We start from the raw sequence: 14,969 nt of genomic DNA, 5'->3' as shown, positions 1-14,969 counted from the left end.
GTGAAAGGAGAATAATGAGGAGAAAGGTACATGTGGGAAGGGTTGGAGGGTACAGAGGAAGAGAGGGTAGGGACAGCAGTAAATAGCACTAGGTATATATGAAAGTCAATATGGAAATTGTTGTTGTATAATGTACCTTCCACAATCCATAGGTTGCAAAACAAAAAGCTCAGTTCCAGGTGAAGCTACTTCCCATGAGATGTTGGTAGGGGTGTCCCCTACGTGACAAATCATTGAAGGTTATTGCCATTTCACTTGGCTGTTTATCAGAATTTGATGGCAAGACCCTATTCCTGCAGACACTACAACTTTGGTTCCAGAACATAGAACTGTCCAAGTGATATTGTTTGTGGAGATTTCTTCTTGTCTGCTAGCTTTCATTGTATGTATGATGCTATAAAAGCTGATGGGGGTAAAAAAGTCAACAGACTTACTCATCTGTTAACTCAGTGAGATATAATAATGTTCAGCCTGATAAGACATGACCATGAGTTAATTAGCAGCAGGAATGTTATAGACATAATCAATTGCTTTGTGATTGGATGTAAAACTCAGTCCACATGTATAAGCTGGCCAAGAACCCATCACTGGGAAGCTAAGAAGCTTTAGGAGTGAGCCAACTCTTCTTGTTTTCCTTATGTGGACATAGTATCAAACTGCCCTCTAAATATCTTATCCTTATACACATAGGTTATCACAATGATAGAGAGCAGTTAAAGCAAAAAATTACAATTGACCAAAGTACAAAGAAAAAGATGTAGAGCAATCAGGCACAAATGGGGATTCTATGTCTCACAATCTGCCCACATAAGGTTCAGGGAGCATCACAGAAGGATAAGAAAGCTTGTAGAGCCAGAGTTTGGAAAAGACCAGGGCAAAACAGTGTCCTCTAGGCATGGAAATGAAAGGACTGCTGAAGTCAGCACCTCACAGCAGCTGTTTTTTGTTTGTTTTGTACAAAGTCTGCAAAAGAGCAAACTAATCAACTTCTATCACGGATGTGGAAGGGGCTTATGAACCACCATCCTTAGCTAAGTAGTTTCTAAGGGTGCGGCCCCTCATAGGTAGACCATACTCCAGAAGGTGGCCCCATATCCATATGCATGGAAATAAATTGGGTTGAAGGGTTTATTTAAAAAAAATGATTACATGGTATTAGGAGAGATTTGGGTTAGGGAAGGATTGGAGGAACTAGGGGAAGAATGGGGGATGAATATGGTGAAAGTGTATTGTATGTGTGGCTGTGATTTTCAAAGGATAAAAAAATACATTCAGGAAAGATAGCTGCAACGTGAGTGTATTAGAATGACCTGGTGGTCAGATTGCCTGGGCTTGAGTTCACACAGGAAGTTTAAGCAATCTTATTCTTTGTGCCTACATAAGAGATAGTTTCTATACATAACATTTTTCTGGAGGAGGGACAGAAGACACTAAAAGTTGATCAATATTCAATACAAACTGTATTTATTAACATTGAAATACCTGATAAAACTGTCCTGTAAAATTTTGTAGCAATTCTTACTTTCACTGATATTAATTGGGAGGACTTATCCTATGTAACATTAGGCTTTTACTTATTATCAATCTAATGGCTCTGTAATTAAATCTTGTTTAAATGTGCATTTTTCTACATATATTTTTGTTTAAAATAAATTTGTATTTGAAATATTATTAAACCTTGATACTGGATTATATCTGGCTTTACAATTTTTAACAACTCTTGTTTGCTCAGCAAATCAAGTTCCATAACACTACTTTAGGTGATAAAAGTGTACACGGAAAGAAAAATTCATACAAATGACATGAGAAGTTAAGAATGACAGATTCTCTTTTCCATTTAATCTACGTTTTATATAGACTTGACAAGACAGACTTTTAAATACTTTTTTTTAGTCTTAAAAAATGTACCATTCAATGGAAGAATTCATCACATCCTTCAGTTAGGAACCAGTCAGTCATTCTCTTTTCCTATTTCATGGACCCAAATGTGGGTTGGATATGACCATAGAAACCCAACCTAAGTTTCATCTGGACCTCAGTCTAGTCAAACAAATGAAAAGCATAGGAAAGGCCCACTGAATTTTGAGTAGCTCATGGTTAAGATCATCTCTGTCACCAGTCTGAACTCTAGGTTTTCCATGAGTTCACCCATCAATGAACACAATATGTTTAAAAGCATAAAGCTAAGCCCCATTTAACCAAAACTTCTTGAATTTTTCTTGTTATTCTTCATAGTCTTATATGTTTTATGAACATGTCTTTTGAATATATCTGCGTTGATTTCTTTAAAATCTTATTACTAAGGGCTGTGATACAGTTAGTCAGGCATAAAATGAATACTGAAAAAAATGGTATCTTCATCTTGCTATTACTTCAAAGTAAATATAGGAACTAGGTTTCCTTGATGATTTATACTTACAGATAGCCATACTTCACATATTCCTTCAAAATTGATTGAACCAGCTTCTTACATTCAAATGTTTCAATTCAAGAGAAAGCAAATTATTGATAAAAGAGTGTATTTTGCAGATTTCTCAGCATTAGAGTAGAGAATGTAATTCATTCTTTGTCTTTGGAAATTCAGCTATATTTCAATCAACTAAACACCATAAAGATTTATATGATCCCAAAACAAACCTAAATATTGATGTTGAAATCACTATCTTCTTTGTGAACTACATCTGAGAGATGTAGACAGGATTTCAAATCATCTCATATAGAATATTCCCCTCAGCAAATGTGTTTCTACTTTTGTGCTTCTTTCTGAACAGTTGATAAAATGATTTCACAGTTTAAATTGAATTTCACAGACATAACATTGTTTTGTTTTAATTTTTCTCAGCCTATTTATGTTTTCTCATTGACTGTTAGTTCTCTGGCAGCCAAATAAAAGACAAAGACATCTGTCTTAGTTAGGATTTCTATTGCTGTAATAAAATGGCATGACCAAAAGCAACTTTGGTAGGAGACAGTTTATTTCATTTCACAATTCTCAAGTTATACTCCATCCTTGAGGGAAGTTACAGCAGGAACTCGGGGTAGGAACATGGAGGCAGGAACTGATGCAGAAAACATGGAAGAACACTGCTTTTTGACATGCTTCCCATAGTTTGCTCAGCCTTTTTTTCTGCTACAACCTAGGACAATCTGCCCAGGGACGGCACAACCTACAGATATGGTCTCTCTCACATCAATCATTAATTAAGACAATACCTCTGTAGACTTGCCTAAAGGCCATTTAAAAAAAATGTTTAATAATTTTTATACTATATATTTTGATAACTAGATGCCAATATTATGAAACTATTTTCACAATGAAGACATTCTCTTACCAGAATGATTTGAGTCTAGTTGACAGAAACAAACAGAGCAACATCAAAATTAATGCATGAGGATTTTCAAAAATAATTTCAAAGTTTTAAGATAATTAACTAAATTTGATTTTATCTTTCCTTTTCAATTTGTTGTAAACATAATGAATGTGCAGGATTTCCATTTTTAAGAAGAAGCATAATTAGGGAAGTAGCTTATAAAAATGAGTATTTGAGTATTTTTCATAATCAAATTTCTTGGTAAGTTTTAACCAGCCAAGGAAGTTTCTCTGTTGAAAAGAGAAACTAAGACAATACAGTAATGCTTATTTGTTTTATTTTTTATTCACAATAGCCATCGAAGTGAGTGCCATTTAAATATATAAATATTTTCTCTGTCTGACAGCAATTATTTTTTGTAAAGAACTATTTTTTTTTGTAGAATGCATCTTACAGGTCTTTGTATTTGTTCTTCTAAAAGCTACCTAATTATTTAAAAATAGAAGAAAAATGTGCTGCTGTGCCAAAAAGAATAATTATGTTCATGTTTAAAATGTAGAAAATAAAATCAAAGTTAAATGAAAGACTGGAATTCATGGTATATAAATCACTGTACAGCACAGGTGTCTCAACAAGTTATTAGATTCAGGCTGGAAACCTCACTGTAAAGCATGGGCTAAGATGTGGTACATGATCTGCTTCCTAGGAAGAGTTTATATGGCAAGAGTGTCCACAAGTTGAAAGCTAGGTTGAGGTTTGCATATATTAAAAATTGAGACCTTGAGTCTGGAGAGAAGGTTCAGCAATTAAGAGCATGTACAACTATGGCAGAGAACCTTAGTTCAATTTCCATCTCCCATGTTATGTGGCTCACAATGACCTGTAAGTCCAGCTTCCAGTGATTGGGTCTTCTGGACTGGGTGAGACCTGTACTCATATGCACACCCTTCATCTATGTGATATATATATATATATATATATATATATATATATATATATATATATATATGTAGGATATATATCACATACACATATATAAATCAAAAATATCTAGGTTGTTTCCAGGTTCTAGCTATTACAAAAAATGCTGCTATGAACATAGCTGAGCATGTGCCCTTGTGGTATGATTGAGCATTCCTTGGGTATATGCCCAAGAGTGGAATAGCTGGGTCTTGGGGAAGATTGATTCCCTATTTTCTAAGAAAGCGCCATATTGATTTCCAAAGTGACTGTACAATCATGCATTCCCATCAACAGTGGAGGAGAGTTCCCCTTGCTCCACATCCTCTCCAGCATAAGCTGTCTTCATTGTTTTTGATCTTAGCCATTCTGACAGGTATAAGGTGGTATCTCAGAGTCATTTTGATTTGCATTTCCCTGATAATTAGGGATGCTGAGCAATTCCTTAAATGTCTTTCAACCATTTAAGCTTCCTCTGTTGAGAATTCTCTGTTAAGCTCTATAGCCCATTTCTTTTTTTTTTTTTTTTTTTTTTTTTTTTTTTTTTTTTTTTGGTTTTTCGAGACAGGGTTTCTCTGTGTAGCTTTGCGCCTTTTCCTGGAACTCACTTGGTAGCCCAGGCTGGCCTCGAACTCACAGAGATCCGCCTGGCTCTGCCTCCCGAGTGCTGGGACTAAAGGCGTGCGCCACCACCGCCCGGCCATATAGCCCATTTCTTAATTGGACTGTTGGGCATTTTGATGTCTAATAAGAACAGAGAGGGAGAGCAAGGAATAGGAGACCATGGTAAATGAAGACCACATGGGAAAAGGAAGATGCAAAGTGCTAGAGAGGTCCCCAGAAGTCCACAATGGTATCTCCACAATAGACTACTGGCAATGGTCGAGAGAAAGCCCAAACTGACCTACTCTAGTGGTTGAATGGCCAAACACCCTAACTGTCATGATAGACCTCTTATCCAGTGACTGATGGAAGCAGATGCAGAGATCCATGACCAGGCCCCAGGTGGAGCTCCAGGAGTTCAATTGGCAAGAGAAAGGAGGGACTATATAAGCAAGAGATATCGAGACCATGATTGGAAAAAGCACAGGGACAAATAGCCAAACTAGTGGAAACACATGAACTGTGAACCAATAGCTGAGGAGCCCCCATGGAACTGGATCAGGCCCTCTGGATAAGTGAGACAGTTGATTAGCTTGAACAATTTAGGAGGCCCCCAGGCAGTAGGACCAGGACCTGTCCTTAGTGCATGAGCTGGCTTTTTGGAACCTAGGGCCTATGCTGGGACACCTTGCTCAGCCTTGCTGCAGGGAGGAGGGGCCTGGACCTGCCTCAACTGAATCTATCAGGCTGGGTTGAATCCCCAGGGGAGTCCTTGCCTTGGAGGAGATGGGAATGGGGGGTGGATTGGGTAGAGGGGGGGGGGCAGGAGGAGGGAGGACAGGGAAATCGTGGCTGATATGTAAAATTAAATTAATTATAAAATTTAAAAAAATAAAATAAAATCAAAAGTAATTTTTAATAATTTGAGATCTAGGACTAAAGAAATAAAGAAAACAATGACACAAATATTAGCATAGAATAATAAATTATTTTCTCCATCATTAAAAATAATGCAACCAATTCACTATTTATGTAACATATACTTTCAAGCATCTTCTGTCTTAAATTCTGGTAATGATGATAAATGTGTTCTTACTTTTCCTTCTGATCCAGAAGAAAAGTATATAAAATAGTAGAAGTAAGGTCCAGAGTAATAAATTAATCCTCAGGCTTTATTGTCACCAAAACAATTTAGTCCTATAATTATTTACAAATTCAAGGTTATGCAGAACAAAGAAGTAAGAGGAAAGAGGTCAAGCTTCTTTTCGCAAGGATATTGCAGGCTTAATGTGTTAAGGACTCCCAGGGCATGCTGGTCTTATAATGAGACACAGAGTATTGGGAGGGCTGACATTAAGGGCAATACCTTCCCTGGCACTCCATAAAACAAATTGAAGTGTTGTGAACTGTATGAGAATTCTTTTACAGTAAAGGCCTAGAAGTGAGCAGAAAGTACATGACCAGCAAATGTGTAGCAATTTTGTTTTCCCAGTGTTCATACTGTTATTAATGAAAAGACATCCACTCTAGGACAAAACTTCTTAAACATTGCACTCATGAACCCCTACCACCTAATACAGCTGTGTGTACACTTTGAATGTCTATCAAAGATTTACTGATAGCAATCAATGAAGCAATTTATTATTGAAATAATTCTTTAGGATAGATATTATTTTACCACTTTGCAAAGACAAAAGTAAGTTTGCAATATTTTTAAATAAAATTCATTAGCAACTCAAATAGCAATTTTTGATTTTATTTACTTATTTTTAATTGTTTTTAATTAAGATAAAATTATATCACTTTTCTCCCTTATCTTTTTTTTTCTGCTTTCTGTCCCTTCCAGTTACCCTCCCTGGAATCCTTCCTATGTTCCCCTTCTCTAGCTAGTAGTCTTTTTCTTTGATGATAACTTTTACATACATGTATATAAGTGTGTACATCTATGCACCACACACACACACACACACACACACACACACACACACACACACACATACAATTTCATATGTGAGGACTGTAATCACATATTTTATGCTCCTTCTTTAGAGTTGGATTGTTTTTCTTTGTGCTGCCAGCTCAGAAATAATGACCCAGAGACTTATTACTAATTATGAAAGCTCGGCCAATAGCTTAACCTTGTTTCTACCTAGCTCTTATAACTTGTATTAACCAATTTTTATTCCTCTACGTATTGCCACATGACTCATAGCTTTTGCCTCCTTTCTGGCATATCTGTTCCCTCTTGTGTGCTGGTGACTCTGCCCTTCTTCCTCCCACTGTTCTCTCTGCTGCTGTGGGATGATCTTTCTGTATGCTGTGAATATGTTTTTTACCATTGATTAAGAAAGAAGCTGCTTTGACCTAGAGAAAGCCAGTCTAGAGCCAGGAGAGAAATCCAAGTAGAGATACATGGAGAAGAAGGGCTGAGTCAGAGGAGATGCCAGTAAGCCTCTGGAAAAGCAAGATGTATTAGAGCACAGGTAAAGCCACAAGACACGTGGCAAAACATAGATTAATAGAAATGGGTTAATTTAAGTTGTAAAAGCTAGTTAGTAATAAGCCTGAGCAATAAGCCAAACAGTTTATAATTAATAATAATCCTCTGAGTGATTATTTTAAAAGCAGAAGACATGTCAACTGGTATGACTATTGTGTAGATCTTATTACTATTGAGACTTCATGGGTGTGTCATTCCTGTCATTTCTAGAAAACACAGTCTCACACTTGGCATCCATGTCCCTCACTCTAATAATCTATCTTGTTATCTGCTTTATTAAACAGCAATTGTAACAATCAAATGTTCTCCAATCTGAGCTAAGGTGTTTCAAGTAGTGTTGACACTGAGTGTCACAACAGTATGCGTGATACAAAGTTCACATGGTCTGTGTTCACAACCCCAGCTGCTGCAATCATATAAAGCAATGCAGGTGAGGGATGCCAACCCAAACATCTAGGATTTATTATACATTTGATTTCAAATGAATAATTAGATTGTTTACATTAAGAAACCTTTACTGCCAGGGACCCCTTCAACAGACCAAGCTACACACTGTCTCTCTTACGCAGAGGACCCATTCCAGTCTAATCAGGATCTATCCCTGCTACATGAGCTGTCTTTTTGGAGCCCATGACCTATGGAGGGATAAATTACACAGCCTTGATGCAGAGGGAGTGTCCGGGACCTGCCTCTACTGAATGTACCAGGCTTTGCTGACTCCCAATGGGAGGACATACCTTTTCAGAGGAGGGGATGGGCGTTGGTTTGGGGGGGAAGACTGGGGGGAGGGGAAGAGGGATGAGAGGGGGATCTGTGGCTGGTATGTAAAATAAATAAAAATTTCTTAATAAAGAAAAAAAAGAAAACTTTACTGTTGTCCTTTTTTTTTTTTTTTCATGAACTCCACCCCAGTTACTCCATATAAGGTAAAACATATTGGGCTAAAGAACAGAGAAAAGTCCAATTTTCAGCACTCAACACTAAGGAGATGAGAGTAACAACATTTTAATATTTATCCATAGCCTGGGGAACAATGGCACAGCACTTCATGGGGATGAATAGCGTTTTATTGGAAAAATAATAAGTAAGCAGAAGATTGGGAAGTAGCCTTTGTACTATCAAGAAGTTAATGTGCCACACCTTGACTGTTACAGAAGGTTATCATTGGAGTGTATGAATAATTGTGTGCTGGCAGAGAGTCAATTTTACTGCTCAGATTTAAGCAGAAATTGTACCTGTTGATTTTATCAGGAAGGTTGTCTAGAGACAATGGTAATGTAGTGGGAAGAAGAACTTATGACAAGGCTATCTGAGACTGTTCTGGTTTCAAACATGACAAGGGATTGCCCTAGGCCTTATGTTAAAATGAGAAGACACAGCTAAAATAAAGAGATGAGACTGGTGTACGTAAAAGTGAGAAAATCCACCTTCTCCCTGCAACACACACATGTACATATGCACATGTTTCTGAAATTTGGTGATTCTCTAACAGTTATGAAAATACTCAGGTCCCCATCACTCCATTTGATGATTTCCTCTGATTAATTCAGACTAGAGTGACTTGATGGTGCCCATCAGATATCCCAGCAATGCTTCTGGGTATTTGAAGAGCCTGACTTTCCTATCCATGCCCATCTGAAGAGTATGGGAAATACGGAACCAGGTAAGAAGAGCACAGAATTTAGCTGGAGAGTGCATGCTCATTCGCCTTGTCAGGTAGTGGCAGCAGCATGCTAAAGCATCTTGGCCTAGGCTTCAGGATCCCATCTCCCGGAAGCAGAATTGTAAACTCCCCACCCTTGTCAGTAATAACAGGCATGAATGGTTGAGAGGCTGCCACTTAATCTGTCTGATCACCACCTGTTATTTACCTGGTGTTGAAAGAACACTCTAATCCATGTCTTTAGAGGCCTCTGGGGATGGTTTACAGTGACTGGAATCACAAATTTGGTCTGTCAGTAAAAGGGCCTGGACAACTGGAAGGTGCAGTTTGAAAAGTATAAAGAACTCCCATGAGTGAGCAGTTTCCTTAGAATGTGTTCAAGAATATATGTTCTCTGTTGGCAAGATGGCATAATCATAACATAATTTACATTTAATCTTTTTGTAATTTTTGTATTCTGTTTCTCTCTAAAATAGCATCATGTTTTCAATGTGAATAGTCTATCTTTTGTGCTGAATAGTGTATCTCCATACACATGCTCTAGAATCATTTAAAAACTCTCAAGATGCTGGATTTAAAAGTCCCCACAAATTTAATAAAATGTGTCAACATGTGCTGTAAATTATATTTTCAAATTCTTTCCAGTAAAGGGACCCATATCAAAGCAGGGAAATCACTTTGTTCACACAAATTCCCTGACATAACTGTGAACATAATCATAATGCTTGCAGATAGAGTCCTCAGACACTCAGGCTTTTATGGCTGATTTTAATGGCTCTCTTTCTCTCAATAAGCAAGAAACAAAAGGTTTTGTTTTTGTTTTTACCAAAACCCATGTGTCCCCAGAATATCCATGGCACATATCAATATGAGCACATCCTGGATTCATCTTTAGCCAGTTTTGATTAATTCTACCCACATCACACCTAGCCAAGATACTACATTATTGTTTTTATTTTTCATTTTAATACATTATTCACATAGAAAAGTGGCAAAAATGTACATTTCAACAGTAACCACTTAGAAGAAAGGAGTTTGTTTATATAGTAGAAGCCATTTGTTCAAAACAAAATAAGTATTTAAAAGTTTAGACTAAAAGTATTTCTGTGTACATGCCTCATGCATCCTTAAGTCAAGCACCCTTGAAACTCACTGAAGTTTAAATGAACATGAGCGTTCTGTTCTAAGACACTTGGAGCAAAGACTGTGCAGTTGGCAGAAGTCCAGGATCTGTGACTTCTTTTTCACTAAATTTTGCTAACTTCATTCGGCCTGTGGTAATCCTTTGTGCATTTTACATTTAAATGGCAATTGTTTGCCTATTTCTTTTACAAGAGGCATAAACTACCTAAAAGAAAAAAATAAATAAATTGCATGTCACCAATTTCTCTACCTTAAGACAATCAACATTAATTCTTTTAGAATCATTACTAATCTTATTATTAGTCATAAATACAGATTTTAGTAAAATTGTGCATCTCAATTATCATTAATGGTATATTATAACAAATACCTTTATATTATAACCTTTATACTAAATCATAAATATCAAATGTTTAATAGCACATTGTAATTGCTCCTTTTTGCATACTTAAAGTATTTTCAGGTTTTATTAACAATACTTAAAATGAATAGACAAGCAATTCTATTTGTTTTAGTTTTGTTTTCTACAATAAATTCCTATAATTGGATGTGTAATTAAATTCTAAATCTAAATGAAATGAATTCTAAGTAATCATGCTCTTCATTTTCAATACAACTTATAAAAGTATTAACTACAATTAAACTTCAGAAAATAACATTGTTTCTTTACTTTATCACTCCTTTGTTGGAAAATTGAGGCACTCCATGATTCAACAGAGGGGTTTTTTTGTGTGTGTGTGACTTCATCAATTATTTCAATAAAGAATGATTCAACTCAGAGTGCTGTTACAAAGTGTTGGTAGAATCCTCTTAGGAATGAGAATATATATTCAAACTGTTATTTAAAACTAGCTTTTTTCAAATCTTCAATGTTGTCAACATATATTATAGGTAGATGTTCATTTGCATATACAAATTTCATAATGTTTAAAGTACTGTATCTGTACTGTTGTATATTAATATTTACCATGGAAATTTTTTTCACATTTCCTCTTTTGCAATATCATATTTTGGAGCAATTCATGAGTTTTGCCAGATTTTACACTTACTCTGGGGCATAAGCTCAGTCAACAGGAATTATCATAAAACCTATTTAAACCAGCATATTTGGATACAATTCAAAACAGAAAGCAATGTTCAATTGTCACTATTCCAAGAAACTATATCCAGCTAACAAGGTAATAAAAATAGTAAAGATTGCATTATAATGTGTATTTTATTTTTTCCAGATTGTATATATGAGCAGCACACTTTTTCCCAAAGCAGATATTTATTGTCAAGTCTTTCGAAGACATTAAGTGGAATCTGTTTGTTTTGGGAGTCTGTGTACCACAGAGAGTTGTGTAGTTGAGTGGTAAGAGACCATTGATCTTACAGCTCTCTTGTTGTGAAAATTAAACTCATAAGCCTCATGTCTTCAGTGATGATAGCTTAAAATAAACCTATCTTATGGACTAAAAGACTGCTACATTAAAGGACCATTTAATCAGGTACAGTAATAAGGACATCATACGGTTCTTGGAAAAAATAAATGAAATCCAAGGCTGATCAAGTGTTCAGTTTTTTTTGGAGGGGGGTAGAATCCTAATTCTAATATATAGATTTTTTTGTAGCAGAATTCAACCTAGAACCTAATGTTTCTTTGCATCCTGAATGGAAAAATAATCACTTTTCCTTACACCCTTGGAGCTGGTATTCATTTATGGTGGATTCAATTACAACAGTCCCCTTAGAATTGAGGGAATATAATCACCTGAAGCAACAGTATGTGTTTAGAAGAAAGTCACCAGTTCACGGGTGTGGAATGGAGTACAAACCCAAGGATGATCTCCAAGCGTATTGTCATTCACTAATGGCATGGATGATGCAGATGCAGGAAGGGCTAATAAAGTCACAAGCCATAGAGGCACCAGTCAAAGAAGGCCAGGAAAAATCTAGACAATGACATTTTTATAAAAATATGTGTGTTCATTCTTGCATGTCTGCATGTCTTCTTTTCTAATTCTCCATTAAAATATTAGTATGGGTTTTCATAAGGAGTTTTTTATATATATACCATAAATGTGTACCAGTAGTTCTTGAAGGACTGAAAAAATAGAAAAACAAAATTTACTGAATGTGATATTGAAAGTATGTTGATCATGCTGGATTGTGTTGTTGATAACTGGAAAAATACTAAAGAAAGGAAGTTATATGAAAACATAAAGTCAATGAAAGAAGGAGAGAACTGAGGATTCACATTTACTACAACTAAAACTTCATCCTGAGAGAGCAGATAGACCATAGACCAGATGTACTCAAAGACCTGAGTCAGATCATGGAACTCATTAGGACACAGGGCTAAAGAGCCGTAACTATTTCACTCACTGTTACACTAACCAACTTCACACTTAAAGGGCACACTTACTGGTCTCATGAGTCACTCTGACAGAGCATGACAAATAGAACAGGGATAATTGATGCAGAGAAAACAGATTAACCTCACTTTTATTTGGGGTTATAATTTATTCCATGTATATTAAAAATCAAACCTAAATTGGACTACCAAAGAGAAGACAAAAGCAATGGGATCATTTTGATTGATTTTGTGTGAATAATGTCCTTAGCAGTTGGAAGATAGAAACACCAACTGATACTTGAAGAAATAGATGCAAATCTGTAACTACAGCATTTCCAACATGCTGATTTTCAAGGTACATGAACTTGAAACTATGCAGTCAAATGACCTTCGACATGGGTAAAAAGAACTCATTCATAGAGAAGAGTGAATTCTCCGGCAGTGGTGATAGGAAAGCTAGGTGTCTGTGGGTACAAATAGAAAATTTTCCACTGTTTAACATCATATAAGTGGGCGAGCCCACAGAGACTATCTAGTGAGACCTTATTTAGGGTCAGAGAATCTGAGCTTGCTTTACCCAGCAGAGCTACATAATGGGATTATTTGACCATGGGCACGGTTACGATGTGTTTGGAAGGGTCTACACTTGGCTGTACATTATTGATTTGATCTTGCAAAGAGGAGGTCTTTTGCCTCTCCCCTTGGCATTATTTAAAAAGACTTTTTGAATATATGAGGCTGCTGGGTATTGATTTAGGGCCTTCCCAAGGCTATCTGGTATCTCTGTCTTTCTCCTTGTCATCTAGGTCCGTTTTTCTGTCTAATATTTTCTCATCCCTCTCTCCTCCACCTAAGAACCCTTTGATAGATGGGAGCAGGTCAGAGCTGGACTCCCATGGACTCCCACATATAAGGAAATCACTTATAGTGAAGACTTGTACAAACTATTTGAAATGTAGGTCTTTTAGAATAAAACATATGAGAAAACACTGTAGACATTAATCTTCATAACCACAGGGGAAAGAGCTTTATCAGAGTATTTGTTTACCTGTAGGAAACCTTAGGTTGATTTCCTAAAATCACATAAAGTAGACAAATGTGAGACCTGCTACCTCAGCACTTTGGGAGGCAAAGATAGAACTTTAAGAAATTTAAAGTCATTCTAGTCAACACAGAACATTCAGTGCCAATCTTGGATACAGAAAACCCATATGAAAAAGAAATAAGAGTAAAAAACTAGATAAAGAAGACCAACACATCTGCCCTGTATATGCACAATCTTGGGCTTATTCAATAGAATCAAAAGATAGCTAAAAGAAGGGGAGAAAATGCTTACAGAGCTAATATCTACAGGATGGTATATTTTTAATGTATGAGGAATTTAGCACAATTGCAGAACAACAACAGTGACAAAAAATAAAAAAAAAATAAAGACTGTGAATAACCTGAAAGGAAAAAAAAAAAGACAAAAAAAATTTAAACAGACACTTTTTTTTTTAAATAAAACATGTCAATAGCCAAGAGATACAAGAAAAGATGCTAACAGGTGATTTCAACGTTTTCTTTTCATATCTCTTAGAATGGATCTTGCATAATCTATAATCAGCAAAGTTGTGGAGAAATTTGGACTTGTTTACATTGTTGGTGAGAAATTAACTGGCAAAGAAGCCATAGAAAAAAAGCAGGGAGTCTCTGCCCAACACCAATAAAATTACCAAATGATCCAAAATCCCACTGCTGTGTTATATTCAAAAGAATTTAAATCAAGATCTTAAAGGTTGCCTGTAAGCTTATGTTCATAGCAGTCCTCTCATAGAACATAGTCAAGATATATATCAATGTAAACAACATTGGTATATCTCAACAGGAGAGCAGATAAAGAAATGTGGTGGTGGTGGTGGTGGTGGTGGTGGTGGTGGTGGTATGTGCCTCTCTCTCTTTCTGTGTGTGTGTGTGTGTGTGTGTGTGTGTGTGTGTGTGTGTGTGTGTGTGTGTGTGTGTGTGTTAAAAAAAAGAAATCCTACACTTTCTATGCTTTTTTTGTGATTCACTGATTTATACCTCCTGAGCTCTGGAATTACAACCATGGCTAAATTCTTTCATTTTAAACAATATATGTGAATCTGATAGACATTATGCTAAATAAGATAAGCCAATCATGGAAGGAAATATCTGCATGATTCTGTTCATGTGAGATATTAAAGGAGTCAAAATTATAAATGCACAAATTAGAAAAATAAGTTCCATGAGCTGGGATTGGGAAAAATGCATAGTTATTCAAATGTGTAAAACTACACCTACATTACAAAACTAATTTCTAAAGATCTGTTCAATGTAGTTCCCATATTAACAATACATAATTGAAAACTTATAAATTTATTTATAGGCTGGAATTTATGTGAAATGTTCTAGTACTCCCAAAGATGCAAACATACATGGTCTTTATGTGAA

Source organism: Peromyscus californicus, unplaced genomic scaffold (assembly GCF_007827085.1).
Source record: "Peromyscus californicus insignis strain IS unplaced genomic scaffold, ASM782708v3 Scaffold_17__1_contigs__length_78620276, whole genome shotgun sequence".
NCBI classification, from domain to species: Eukaryota; Metazoa; Chordata; class Mammalia; order Rodentia; family Cricetidae; genus Peromyscus; species Peromyscus californicus.
Note: the sequence above shows the minus strand (reverse complement) of the source record.